The sequence below is a fragment of the Antechinus flavipes genome, chromosome 6 (assembly GCF_016432865.1).
Source record: "Antechinus flavipes isolate AdamAnt ecotype Samford, QLD, Australia chromosome 6, AdamAnt_v2, whole genome shotgun sequence".
In the NCBI taxonomy this organism is placed as follows: domain Eukaryota; kingdom Metazoa; phylum Chordata; class Mammalia; order Dasyuromorphia; family Dasyuridae; genus Antechinus; species Antechinus flavipes.
Window position 1 is genome coordinate 143,738,065 of NC_067403.1, and position 13,434 is coordinate 143,751,498.

The window sequence follows — 13,434 nt, forward strand, 5'->3', positions numbered from 1 at the left end:
ATCTCAAAAAAGTGATAATTTTATTCCCTCTTTCCTTAAGGTTATTCCTTCCATTTCTTTTCTTATCTTAGTGTTATGATAACATTTGTAATACAATATTGAATAGCAATAATGGTAATGGACATCTTTCTTCATCAATGATGTTACTGGAAAAACTGGTTTATCCCAGAAAATGTTTATTCTTGGTTTTACATAAATGCTATTTATGTTAAGGAAAATCCAATTTATTCCTCTGCTTTCTAGAGTTTTATTCTTGTTGCTTTTTTATTGATATGAGTCAGTTGTGCTTATAGTTTTTCTAACTTTGTCAAAAATTTATTATGCAATTATAAGTGACAGAGACAGTGAGGCAAAGAGGAGAGACAAAGAGAGACAGAGACAGAGACTGATGGGGGAAAGGGAGGAGGAAGAAAGAAAGGGAGAAAGACTGAGTGCATGTGATTGTAAAGCTGGTCTTGGAATCAGACAGACCTTTGTTTAAATCTTACCTCATACATTTAAGAGTTATGTGATAATAATTCCAGCCTTGTTAGAGTATATGATCTTTGTGATAATATCATTGAAATGTCCTTGAAACTAGGAAAAATGGTCTATGATTTTCTTTGTTTTAACTGTCCTGGATTTAAGTATCATGCCTATATGAGTCACAGCCAGAATTTGGTAGGACTTCTTTATTACCTCTTTTTTTTCCCAAAATTTTTTGTAGTATTGGAATCAATTATTGTTTAAATGTTGAATGTGTATGCTAATCTATCTATTCCTACATCTATTTATGATTTGTATAATTTCTTTTTCTAAATAAGGTTGAAGAATTCTATTTACCATTCTATTAATATGGACAATTTATTTATTTTATCTAGTTGTTAGTTTAATATGCATATAGTTGGGCAAAATTGCTCCTAGTAATTGCTTTCATTTCATTAGAATTGGTTATAAATTCACCTTTTTTCAATTTTGATAATGGTAATTTGGTTTTCTACTATCTTTTCTAATCAAATTAGCTAAAGGCATGTCTATTTTTTTTAATAGCTTCTGGTTTTATTTATTAGTTCAGTATTTTTCTTTCAGTTTTGTTAATCTCGCTTCACTTTTTGATATTTCTTTTTTGGTGTTTAATTTGACAGGGGTTAAATTGTTGTTTTTCTAGATTTTTGGTGTTTTGTTATTAGTTGTTTTTGTTGTTGCATTCCTAATTAATTAGTTTGTACTTTTTTACATTTTCTGTTCTGTTCAGAGACATAAATTTTCCCCTCTGTACTGTTTTGGCTGTATTTAATCAACATCATATGCTGCACATTATCATCTTTAGTGAAATTATTGATTGCTTTTATTTGTTCTTTGATCAGTTTGTGTTTTCACAAGTGCCTCTTGGTAATGCAATTTTAATTGTATTGCAGTCACAAAAAGATTCACTTAATATTTCTGTTATCATGGGTTCATTTGTGAGAATTTTATGCCTTAATACATAGTCAGTTTTTGTGAAGGGAACATACTCATTTGAGAATAAATATACTTCTTTCCCTTCCCATTAAGGGAAGAGTTTTATCATATCTAACTTTCCAAAAATTCTATCCATCCCCTTAACTTCTTTCTTGTTTATTTTACGGTTATATTTATGTAGTTATAAAAGAGTTAAATTTAAGTCCTTCCACTAATAATAATTCTGTAACTGATTTAACTTTTTCTCTGAGAATTTGGATATTATGCCATCTGATACATATATGTTCAGTGTTTATATTAATTCATTGTTTATGTTACCTTTTAACAAAATGTAGTTTCCCTCTTTATCTCCTTTACTTTTTACTTTTGTTCTTTCTAAGATCATAAGCACTACCCCTGTCCTTTTTACTTCAATCAAAATATAATAGATTCTGTTCCAGTCCCTTATTTTTAACTCTATGCATATCTTTCTGTTTAAAATGTGTTTCATGTAAGCAATCTATTGTTAGATTCTAGTTTCTAATCCATTCTGCTATTCTATTCCATTTTATAGGTGAGTTCATTTAATTTACATTTATAGTTGTAATCACTAATTGAATATTTTCCTCCATCCCATTTTCTTACACTTTTCTTTCTTTTTTCCCCTTAATACTCCTTGATTCTATTTTGCTTCTGACAACTTCCAATCTTATTATACATTCCTTATGATCCTGTGCCTTCTTTAGGATTAGAAAAAATATGCATCATTCTTTCCATTTCATAAATAAAGAATTAAGGTTCAGTGAGATTAGTGAGATTAAGATGTTTGTTCAAGGCTTTTGAAGTATTACAACAGAATCCTAACCAGACTCAGTAACTTTAGAAATTATACTATGCTTCCCATTTACTTTGCATTTCTCTTCCTTTTTATTTTTTTCTTGATCATCTCTAAAATGCAAAGATAAATGTGTATGTAATGCTTGGTATACACTATAGCCTGTGTACCATTATTCATGCTTTTAAAAAGGAAACATTAATAAAATTAATACTTTTCAATTAATGATCTTTATTAATCAAATGCACAACCATTATAAATATTAGCCCTCTCTAAGAACAAATCACCAATCTGAGTTTAGTGGTACATGTGAAACACTTTCCATACCCAGTATTCATGATTTACCTAATCAGCCTAAGGCCACATGTCTTCTTCTGAGATAATTATCTAGTCAATCCCCACCAATCAGCAAACAAACATGGGTTCTTTGCGTCTCAACTGCCAGGAACATACAAGCCTGTCTGAAGTATAGCCTTGGAGCAGACTGATGAGGAGGGCCTTCAGTGAGTTTCTTATAATTTTAGTTATGGGTGTTTCCTAGTTTGTAAGGGGAGATACACAGACAAACAGAAACACAGAAACAGAGAGAAAATGAACCTGATGATTTTATGGAACTCTTTTATCACTTAAATCCAAATCATGCATAAGTCAAGACACTACTGTGATGACATATAGCACATTAGTTATCTTACCAACTTTTACTTTTTAAAATAATGTTGAAAAAAATAATGAGGAGGATAGCAAACATTTTATAGTGTTAACATTTTCCCAAGATATTGCATACACATTATAAAATTTTAACTTAATCAACTGAAATACAAACTCTGTGAAATAACTTTATTATGCCCAGTAAAATATAAAGATATTTAGTGATTTATCTCTTGCCATATAGCTACTATGATAAAATATATATTATCAGAAGTGGGATTCAAAGCTAGGTTTCAGAAAGGAATCTGGGAAGATGATGGTATAGGTCAATAAGTTTCAAGCTCTCCAGATTTACACAACAAATGGAATAAATTTGCACCTTAAGACAAACATTATTATTGTTATTTATGTGATAATAGCAAATACAGTCTTGCACTTGGAGTCAGAGAAATCTAGGTTTGGTGATTGGTAGATTTTTTTTTAATTTCTAATGTCCCCTCCTGTCCTGGGACGATTTTCTTGGATTGTTTCTTGAATTATTGTGTACAAGTTCTTTTCTTGGTCACAGCTTTCAGGTAGTCCAATTATTCTTATATTTTCTATTTTTGATCTGTTCTCCAGACTTGTTTTTCTCTCAAGATGTTTTACATTTTGTTCATTTTTTTTATTTTTCTTTATATTCTGTTCTATATTTCTTGGTCTCATATCTTCACCAGCTTCCAAATGTGACACTTTTTTTACATTTGTTTTTAAGATTTTTGAGTTCTAGGTTCTCTCCCTTAACCCCATCCACAAGTAAGAAACTACACGTGAAGTTATGCAAAGCATTTCCATAAAATTTAAGTTGTGAAAGAAAACATAGATCATCCACCCTAATGAAAATAAAAACCCTCAGGAAAATTAAAACTAAAGATATAGATAGAGTAATAGAGAATGTTTTGTTCTGCATATAGACCTGATCAGTTCCTTCTCTGAGTATGGATAAGTGTTTTATTTTATGTCCTTCAGAGCAGGTGTGGATAATTGTACTAATGAAAATGACAGTCATTTTCAACTGGTCATCCCAGAACATTACTAATACTTTGTATACATTATATTTGACTTTGTTCATAGAGGATATTCCAGGATTTTTTTTTTCCTGAGAGTGTCCTGCTCATCATTTTTCAGAGAACAATAATATTCTATCAGAGAAACTTGCTTTGAAATTTTTTTATAATTACTAATTGTATTCCTCCCCATTTATTCTCTCTCCCACTCCTTTCACTTTGTCCCTCCTCAAAAGTGTTTTACCATTGGCCACTCCTTCCCCTGATATGACCTTTCTATAAAAATATAGAGAAATAGAAATATATATAGTATATAAATATAGAAAATAGAAATATGGCTATTGATATGTATATTATTTCCTATTCGAGCCAATTCTAATGAAAGTAAGATTCTCCACCCCTCTTCTCCCCTTCTCCTCCACTATAAAAGCTTTTTCTTAACTCTTTTTTTATGGCAGATAATTTGTACCGTTCCACTTCTCCCTTTCCCTTTTTTCCCATATATTCCTCTCTCACTCCATAATTTCATCATTTTTAAACAAGATCTTATCCCTTCACATCCAACTCACACTGCCATAATAATGAGAATGTCTAATGATTTACAAGTATCAACCTTACAAGTAGAAATGTAAACAGATAAACCTTATTAACTTCTTTATGATATTACTTTACTGATTATCTCCTTATCCTTCTCTAGTATCCTGTAGTTGAAAATCACATCTTCCATTCAGCTCTGGTCTTTTTATCATGAATGCTTGAAAATCCTCTATTTCATTGAATGACCACCTTTTTCTCTAAAGAATTATACTTAGTTTTACTGGGTAGGTGATTCTTAGTTGCAATCCTACCTCCATTTCTCTCCAGAATATCATATTCCAAGCCCTCTGGTCCTTTAATATAAAAGCTGCTAAATGTGGTGTTCTGATTGTACCTCCACTATATTTGAATTGTTTTCCTCTGAATGTTTGCAATATTTTTCCTTGACATAGGAATTCTGGAATTTGTCTGTAATATTCCTGGAAATTTTTGTTTTGGGATCTCTTTCAGAAGGTGAATGGTGGAGTTTTTCGATTTCTATTTTACCCTCTGGATCTAGAATATCAAGACAATTTTCCTTGATAATATCTTGATTTGTGAGATGATTCCACATTCAGGAATGATATCCAACTCTTTTTTTTAACATGACTTTCAGGTAGACCAATAATTTTTTAGTTATCTCTCCTGGATCTATTTTCCAGGACAGTTGTTTTTACAACTAGATATTTCACTTTTTTTCTCTTTTCTTTTCTTTTCTTTTTTTTTTTTTTGGTTTTGCTTTATTTTATCTTGATTTCTCAAGAAGTCATTAGCTTCCTTTTGCTCAATTCTATTTTTAAGGAATTATTTTCTTCAGTGAGCTTTTGTTCCTCCTTTCCCTGTTGGCTAATTTTGCTTTTTAAGGCATTATCCTCATTAGTTTTTTTTTGTTTGTTTTGTTTTGTTTTGTATTTTGTACCTCCCTCTCTCAATTCTTTCCCTAATATTTCCTCTATCTCTCTTACTTGATCTTCAAAGTTTTTTTTGAGTTCTTCCATGGCCTGAGTCCAATTCTTATTTTTCTTGGAAGTTTTGGATATTTGACTTGGTATCATTTTCTGAGTGTGTGTTTTGATCCTTCTTGTCACCATAACAACTTTCAATGTTCAGAAACTCTCTCTCTCTCTCTCTCTCTCTGTCTCTCTCTCTGTATATATATATATATATTTGTTTGTTTGTTTCTGCTTATTTTCCTAGCCTATTATAGAGCTTTTAAATGTTTGTTAAAGTAGGGCTCTATTTCCAGGATGGAGTGTGCATTGTCCTGTGCTTCAGTGGTTTTGTGTAGCTATTTTCAGAAATCCTTCCAGGTATGGGACCACAAATACTCTTTTTTGCCCTGAAACGTTAGGTGTGTCTCTGCTCCATTGTACTTGTAAGATCTACTGTGCTGGCTGGAGCTGAAGCTCTGCTGATCTGGTCTGTGCTGGAATTGCACACCAGATTCCCACCTTTTGCCACTGACCTCCTGAATCCTTCCTGGTGTCCTTAAAAGCTTCCAGCATGGCTGATGATTCATTCAGAGGTCCAGCCTTGCTGATGTGAGAGTCTGGGCTGGAGCTGGGCCAGGACAGCATTGGGATTATGTGCTGGGCTCTGATTCTATAGATCTTTTTTTTGCTGATCTTCTAGGTCCTCTTTGGTGTCTCTGGGCTGAGAGATCTGGAAGCCACCAGTACTGCTGCTGATTCATAGGTCAAGCCGAGCGGGGCTGAGGCTTGGTCCAGGGCCGAGCCTGTCTGTCCTGCTCAGAGACTCCCACCCAGGTATCACAGATCTTTTCTACTGAGCTTTTAAGTTGCCTTCAGCTGGAAAATATTCTACTCTGTCTTTTTGGCTGTTCTGATGCTTTAAACTTTTTGGGCAGAAGTTGCACAAGTTCCTGCTTTTTCTCTTCCATCTTGGTAGAGAATCCCTTGATTGGCTATGAATGGCTATGAAATTCCCTGATTCATAAATTTTTTTATGCAAGATGTCCAAAAAGCCTTAGGTGTAGTATTAAGCTGTAACAGTTAGATATGACATTCAATTGACATCTACTTGACATATAATGATACCCAGTTTCTATAGTCCTGGGTCTAAGTTTTTAATTTCTATCAGAGCATCAGCTCAAACTCAAAATGTCCATGAAAAATCTGTAAAGAATGTACCAATTTAACATCCTTCAATTTTTTTTTTACTTTATTTTTGCTTTTTTCCAACTTTCATTTTCGTAGTAGCAAAAATGTTTATATTTATCTAATTCTGTTCTTCCAATGATATGTCATGTACTCATTGATCATTAAACACGGATTTGATATTAAGTTTGCCAATAGTTGAACATTCATAGAATAAGCATTCTATTTCCTCTTTTCTACTATTCATTCTCTCCCATTAAAGAAATATAAGAAAACCACACAGCATGGAGTATTTTTTTCTATTTTCTGTATTCCATTTGTTATCATGGTTAATATTTTGCAGACCAAATAGTCTGAAGAGTTTCTATATATAATGAATATAAGTTGCTAATTACACATTTCAGACCTTGTGTTTCACTAATACAGATTTCAAAAATCTAGAATTACTTTCATTTAATAACCTAAGGGAAAGATGTTAGCAAAAGATTATAATCGAGCAGTGAGAAACTAACATCAACTTATAAAATACTTAATGACTTTCAGTCACAAGTATTAAATAAGAAAAATAATACTATCCTAACATGTATTTGTTCAAATAATCCAAAAGATAATTTTAAGTATTATCATAACATTCATGATATCATGATATATCATTTGACATACTATGCCTTTCATACTAATAGGATACTATAAAGATTGACTATAGAAATACCAGTTTTATAATTTACTCTAAAATTTATTTTCAGTGATGTTTAAGATTAATATCTAAAATGTGAAAATGAGAGGAGAGTTGCCCAGGGAATAGAAAAAAAAAAGAACTTCAAAGAAGTAATCTTTAACTTGATGATTTGTGATTCCACATTCAGGGAAAAAAAAATCAAATTGTTTTCTTAAGTTTAACTATTGCTCTGAAACAGCTCCTCCCCAAAATAAGTTAATTGACCCTATACAATTTAACAATGACCAATTCAAAGACAGCCTGGATATGCTAACAAATGTATCATAAGCACTGATCCTTTCAAAGTTGGAGTCCTTTTCAACATTCATTTTGTTCTGACACTAATATTTCACTTTTCTATTCATAAAAGGAAAATAAATGTCAGGATAAATATGAATAAGAAAATGCCCCTTCCTCACTTTTTTACCCATTTCCCCACATATATCTTAGCTCCTATCTGAGGGTAACAAGCTCCATCCCTTAAAAAAACAAAAACAAATATTTGTCTATTTTTAATGAACAGAATGATAGGGAAGAAGAAATAAAAACAGAAACAAAACCCAGCAATAAAGATATAAGCTATGCAGATATATGCAGATAACCAATAGAGATATAAGCATAATATACAGACTGAGTCAAGTTTGAGGATTGCTCTCTTTAGAAAAGATATACACATTTTGAAGCCTCTTAGGAAAGGCACACATTGTCCAAATGTGAACTTTAGTCTGAAGACAATTTGCTAAATAAGGAAGTATCTTTTTTTCCTTAATTAATTTTTGAGGAATAATCCATACGTATGTTTGATACCTAGTTACTACAATATCAAAGTGATACCATGTAAGGATCATTTTGAATGTTGAATCTACTTGTAATAGACTAATATGGGCAGCTAGATGACATGGTAGAAAGAGCATGGAAAATGAGGTCAGGAAGATTCATCTTCCTAAATTCAAATTTAACTTCTGCTAATTCTTACATGACCCTGAGCAAATCACTTAATCCTGTTTGCCTTGATTCCTCATCTATAAAATGAACCGGAAAAGTAAATGACAAATCATTCTAGTAGTTTTGCCAAGAAAACCCCAAATGAGATCATGAAGAATCAGATATGACTGAAATGATTAAACAATAAAAATGGAGTAATGTATGTGATACTGATAAAGATGTGAGAAAAATTAACATTTTTTAAAAATTCATAACTCATTGGGAATAAGACTTATAAAATAATTAACATCAACAAAATATTAGTCCTAATATCTCCTTTTGCAATTACCAAGGAAAAATAGACCATAAAAATTTATATTAAAAAGAACCTGTAACAATGTTAATGAAACCTAGGTCAGTTATTACTTCTTCACTAAAAATGAGAATATTGATAGAATCACTTTGTAGAGCACACAATTATTATGTTACAGCTTATAGAAATACATTTGGAGCAATCAAACCTCATTTCACTATGCGATAGAAAAGAGAGAATATTCAAAAGATATAACTGAAATCAATTTAATTTTGTTCAGAGTGTTTGAAATGGATAAGATTCAAGAGTAGAATCAAAAGGTCTTCTGTTTTGGCATTAAAAACTAATTAAAATCCACATATATGGATAAAGAGGTATCACACAAATATCTGAATTGGAAGGATTTGTTTGTGGAAATGAGCGTTCTGATAACAAACCAGCAGCAGGTTATTTTTAACAACAATTACAAAAGGATAATATTTAATTTGAGCTTGGTGATTAATAAAGATTATTCAAGTAAATAGAGGACAGTTTGCAGTACTTTATTGTAGCTTTCAAATATTTGTCAAAAAGTGAATATTCCAATGATGAAGATATTTATTTTATTATTATTTACTTAGAATTATTTATTAGAAGCTTACTATCTGTTGTATGGAATGACATATAAGAAATTCTCATACTACAAAATTAGGCTGCATAATATCCTGTACTAAACTTTACTCTTGCTAATGCATATCATAGAATGAGTTGTTTACAACAATCTCTTGTAAATAACATTAATTGATAAAAAAAATTTTGCAATCTTATAAAAATAATATCGTTATAACAAATACTCAAAATATCCAATCCAAATCAAAGAAATAATTTAAAAACATGTAAGAATAGGATGTAGGTAGCTACCATCTTATTTACTATGAGAGCTACACAAGAATACTTGCTTTGGTTACAGAAGATGAGCAAAATTGTAATATTTTTATTTAACTACAAAAACCAGTTATTTTACCCAATTCCATAGAGCATAAAATCCAGTGATATAAAAGAATAACAGGTAGTGTATTATCCTAAGAGCACTTATATCTAAAATCCATTAAACAAGTTGAAAGATATTTTCTTTTCTTTCTTGCTTGCTTTTTTTTTTTTTTTTTTTTTTTTTGGCCAAGGCAATTGGAGTTAAGTCACTTACTCAGGCTCACACAGTTGGGAAGTATTAAATGTCTGAGATCAGATTTGAACTCTGGTCCTCCTAACTTCAGGGCTGGTGCTCTATCCAATGCATTACTTAGCTGCCCCAGGAATGTATTTTCAAAGCTGTTGTTATTGCTGCTGATGCTACTGATATTTACGATGATGACTTTTACAAGATGTTTTAAAGAATGTAAAGCGTTTTTCATATAGTCTTTCATTTGATCCTCAAAACAATCCTGTAAGATAGATTTTAGTGAAATCTAGTGAAACGAGAATATTGTGCAGTCAAACTGTATAATAAATCTTAAAAAAAAAAAGAAATACCAAAAAAATAGGGAAAAAAGAACCATTCTTATGGCAAAACTTTATAAAAGAGAATAAAATGCTTTTAATTGAGAGCTTTAAAAAAAGAAGCTCATACAGTTCAATTATGTGTAAATCCCAATGTGAAAACTTGCAAAGAAATCAATGAATACGATGGAATAATGTGAGGTGCTTATATAGTAAAGCAACATAATCAAAAGATAGAAGGAAATGAATTATGATCCCATAGAATATGAGTTTTATGACACCATATTAAAGATATCAGGGTAAAATTCAGAATAATTTGATCCATATTTAATTTACGACACAGTGCCTTGCTTATACAAGGAATGCTATAAAAGTGTGTTGAATGAAGGCTATGAGTAAAATGATCCCCAGTCTATGTCAAAAATCTGAAAATGAATATTGCTTAGGGCAAGGTGACATAATTTACTGATAAGAAAAAGAAAACAGAACTATTTAATTCTTAATTTCTAGGAGCATAATATTCCAAGTGGAAATATACAAAGTAAATATAGTTGAAAGAAAATTAAATCTCAAAATAGGCACTGTACCATTTTAACAGAGCTTAGATCTTAGTCCATATGAATTATATACCCTGAGAACTTACATAATTTATGTAATTGATTGATTATATATGATTTTAGAACCACGATTAGTAATATTTGTGAACCTATGGTGAAACATTGAAGGTTTAAGATACTGAAATTTGATGAATACATCAATTTTTGAAAACTAGAAAAGAATAGATTCCAAAACTTATAGACCAGTAAGTTTATTTTTTATTGCTGATAGAATTTTGACATGTATTATAAAAAGTATAAGAGCACTTACAGGGGGGAAAATTCAGCATTAACATGTCACACACACTGAAAAAAATAGTCCTATTTAATTTATTTTTCCATAAAATAGGCTGGTAAAATGGGGGAATACTATTTTAAAACCAAATCTGTGATTTTATTAGTATTAAGAACTTCAGAATAGAAAACTCTATCTCCCAATGCAGAGAAGCACCTGCTTTGCAACTTATAGTGTTAGAAAGTTACCTCAGGTGCTGACAGATTAGGCAACAAAGCTGTAATACTTCTGAGGCAGAAATGTTACAATGGAAATTACTTTGACTACAAAGCTGGACACTGCCATGTCAACTTTAATAGTCATGCTGAATTTCTGTTCAAGTAAAATATTTGGCAAAGTGTTCTTTGTTATTTTTGTGGACAGTGATTACTCAGTCAGGCACATTCATAATGTATTGAAACCTCAGGTTGTTAATTAATGGATTAATATCAATTGTTGGAGAGATCATCAGTGAAAGCACCAGTTCTGTTCATTTTATCTGATGATTTGGGTGAAGATGAAGAAAGCCTGCTTGAGTAGTTTATTAATGATACAAAATGAAGCAGAGCAATTCATGTATTAGGTAATAATGAAGTCAAAGTCTATAAAAATGATTGTCTAAAAAAGAACATCAATTTAGCAGGAGTAAATCCAAAGTCCTACATGTTAGTATAAAAAATAGCTACATTTTCAGGGGAGAGGAAGAATCTGGCTTCATATAGGAGAAAAAAACAAACAAACAAAACCCACCAAATTCTTGGGATTAAATTGACCACATATAATTTTTAATCTCATGCTAGACAGTAATGCATTTTTCTCTTTGTAGCTATATCCAACTAGCAGAGTGTCATATATCACTGATGGTTAATTATTGTTAGTTGATTTTAGGGTTTTTTAAGCTATTAAAAAAACAAAGAATAGGAAAGCTAGGTGGCACAGTGAACAGAGAACCAGCCCTGAAGTCAGGAGGACCTGAGTTCAAATATGACCTCAGACACTAACTGTGTGACCCTGGGCAAGTCACTTAACCACAATTGCCTCAGCCAAAAAAATAAAATAAAAGAAACTTTTTTTTTTTTATATTGATTCATAAGACTGAACTAGGACCAATAGGTAGACCTTCTAGGAAGGCATATATTTGTTCACCTACAATAGAGAATTAGTTCCTTATCACCAGAAGTATTCAAGTGGAAGCTAAATTAAAATCTGTTATGGATACTATAGAAAATTTTCCTTCATTAACATAAAAAGGTTAAACTATACAAAGATAGAATTGTTTGTTTTTGTTTTGTTTTGTTTTTTCCCCCTATCCTGACTCTGGGCTGGGGCAGGGGGAGAGAATGGGCATAATTAAGTTGAGGAAGTTCTTGGTCTTAAATAACTTCATCATTACAAAACCATATAGATTCTGTTATCCCAATTCACACTGGCCAGACAGGTTTCCAATGTTTAACTGTTTGTCCCTTGAGATATTCAAGAGTAGGTACAGATATTTTATTGCTATCAATTCAAATCAATATGGTCTCCCCCAATAACCTTTGAAAGTTGACAACAGTTCAACACTAATAAATCATTTTTCATCAATTAAACTGTATAAAGGAATATTTACCGAAGAACTTCCCTTAAATTGAAAGTTTATTCTCTACCAGTTCAGTCACTAGAGAGAGGATTTCAATCTTGGAGAGGCTGGTACAAATTATTCATCCCACTAAATTTCCTCAAGACTGTGGTAAAATCAAATTAGCAAATCACTCTTTTTTTTGTAGAACATATTATCTTTTAATTCCCAATACAGTCTGATGCTGGGTAAATCAAGCAAGTAGTTTCTTAGAGATAAAGGATCAACAACTGCTGGCAAACTCTAGAGGTGCTTCCAGTGTTTCAAAATTTAACATGGTAATTTTGTCTCTAATCATTCAGAACAGAAAAGAATAAGACACAACAGGCACAGAAGAAATGTGGGCACATTTATTTTTTATTTTATTTTATTTATATCTGGCACCTGGGTGGGCAGGGCAACAGGTCCTCCCCAGTCATAAAACTCACAGCACTTCTTGTCAGCACTGAAGAGAGTTGAATTTAGTTTATTAATAACAGTTGTATGCACACATAATTCTGACTCAGTATACAACTAAAAGTCTTTTCTTACACACATAGGAATCGAATAGGAAGCAATAACAAAATACCTGCTCATATTTTTTAAATGATATGCCATCCATTCTGCATCATATTACACTACTAGAAACAGCTCACAAGACTTCCTGATAGGATCCAGCAGACACAGCCTGCTCTTAACATTTGTTTCTCATAGATCTCCAGTCATTTCTTTAGGTATTTAATTACATTTATAAATTGTGAGAAAATTAGGGAAAACTATATGTAATATGTTATCCTATTGAAATGAAAAATAGTATTTGCATTTTTAGAAAGAAAATATTTTTTTCCAAAGAGTGTCTTTGGAGAAATTTAATAACAATAATAAAAATTCAATA

General features: G+C 31.4%; 1 protein-coding gene across 2 annotated transcripts in view; it reads left to right on the top strand.

Annotated features, from left to right (window-relative positions):
• GRID2 (glutamate ionotropic receptor delta type subunit 2) overlaps positions 1-13,434 on the top strand; it is a 1,896,723-nt gene that overhangs the window by 1,043,208 nt on the left and 840,081 nt on the right. The window lies entirely within an intron of this gene.